General features: G+C 34.9%; 1 non-coding gene across 1 annotated transcript; it reads right to left on the bottom strand.

Moving 5' to 3' along the window:
* Positions 1-1,413: 1,413 nt before the first annotated feature.
* On the bottom strand, positions 1,414-1,574 carry LOC121930169. Its single transcript, XR_006103839.1, has one exon. It is a non-coding gene; the product is annotated as a U1 spliceosomal RNA (small nuclear RNA).
* Between the last annotated feature and the right edge of the window lie 515 nt (positions 1,575-2,089).

Here is a 2,089-nt window from a genome sequence, read left to right on the forward strand (position 1 = left end):
TGCCAACTAACACTTATTACAGGAAAGTTCAGCTTTGGAGAACACAGTAACAATTCTGTGTCTATACCAAAACAAAACCTTTGTAAATTGGAAGTGCTTGGACAATTTCTCAGTCTGTCCAGCTCAGTGCGGATCATCACTGAAACCCAAGAAAATAAACAGGGCTGCTCATCCGTCATCGCATCATGTTGCATAAAGAGATGATCAGGCAGCCTTGTAATATGTTTTCACACAGCTATTGTCTGATACTGAAATGACTGTCATGCAGATCTGAGCAAACAATTCTCCTCTTTCCCTTACAATGTCATTGGTGCTGATATAGCCAGAGCCTCAGGTAATGACAGAAGTGCTCATTCAGCTCCTCTGATATGGTGTGCATTATAATTCATCATTAACTAATTATACTCAATTATCCATTGAAAGATACACAAAATAACCAGCAGTACATGTTCAGCAGACTACAAATATCAGCTGATCACTTGTTATGTCTAATAATTGTTTCCTGCATTACGTGCCCAGTATAATCTGACTAGTGATGAATGATAATAGTCTTGTCATTTTGGATGACATTATATATATCATACCTCTGGGGAAACCCCCCCACAATTCATTGTGCAATTGATTTGGAATGAGTAGAAAATATGCTAGTCAGTTTTAAATAATTTGAGTAGGAGAATATTTACACTATGAATGGAAAGGTGACTTTTCCCTATGATGAATCATCTTCCTATGTGATCTAATCTGTATTGTTTACATACTGGAAAATACAGTTGAAGCTAAGGAAAGTGTGGTCAAAACTGGAAAGATGAATAAGAACTGCAGTAACTGAATTTAGGATGCTGGAAAAGTCTGGATTAGGCAAGCAAATGATCACAGACCAGTGTAGGAGAATACAAGCAAAATACACCCATTTCAAAGGATCTGGCTGCATTTTCTCCAAACTTGTAGGTTAAAGCTCCAAACCATTTATTATTATCTTGCTAGCTAGTCAAAGCCCTGTTTTAAAATGATCAACATTTGTTTCTTACAATAAACAGCAAAGACTTTCCTGTCTTCTACTGTGTGAATATCATGCAATTTTGTTTATTGTGTCACACTGCCTAGATTTGGCTGGAAGTGTTTGGGGCTTACTTAGAAAATTGTAAAAAAACAAGAAAAATTGGGAGACCTTTTTGGTATTCAAATATCTTTATTATTGTTTTATAAAAACCTCATTCTCATTAAATCAAAAATTCTTATCCCAAACAACACAAGAAAAAAAAAGCAAAAGAACAAAAAACTGAATAAAACCAACCAATCATACTACAAAAAATAAACTCACACAAACAAAAAATTAACCGAAAACATGCAGGGATAGCTATGTTGACCAGTTAACAAATCCAAACAAAAATCCATCAGTGATACCTGTATTGGCCAAATGAAATGGACAATATACTTGTTGCAACAAATTATGCAGTCGAGTTTCCCGCATTTGGGGAAATCGCAGGGGTCAGCACACCCGGAGTGCAATGGATGAGCCTCACCCTGGGAAAACCACCTTCATGATCATGGTGTCACCCCTGCCAGGTAAGTATTGTACATTTCAGTTGGCCAGTAAAGGTATAACTGACAAAACTAACAGATTATAGTCAATACTATTAAAAATGACTTCCTGCATTGCGTTTATGTGTTTTTATTGTTTAGGATGTACTCTGTGTGTGTGTGTGTGTGTGTGTGTGTGTGTGTATATATATATATATATATTGGATGTGTGATTTTTGTGTTAAGATGTTTAAAGATGTTTAAGATGTCTAAAGGTCTATATGTATTTTAGTAACAATAAAATGTTTTTAAAAAATGATTTCCTGCTTCCTACTATCTGTCCTATATCATTTTTCCAGTTACTGTAATCTGAATAAAGTAATGTTGACACTCAAATCCAGTTTGTATCTTCGTTTCTCCTTTCTCTTTTAGGTACCTTAGCAATGGTTTCATTCTTCTAAAAATTTCTTTATTGGTTTTTCTTTTAACAGCAGTTTATCCATTTCAGCTAATTCCAAGATTTTAAAAATCCATTAGTCTATTGAGGCTGATTCTATACTTTCCCAGT

Source organism: Sceloporus undulatus, chromosome 4, assembly GCF_019175285.1.
Source record: "Sceloporus undulatus isolate JIND9_A2432 ecotype Alabama chromosome 4, SceUnd_v1.1, whole genome shotgun sequence".
Classification (NCBI taxonomy): Eukaryota; Metazoa; Chordata; class Lepidosauria; order Squamata; family Phrynosomatidae; genus Sceloporus; species Sceloporus undulatus.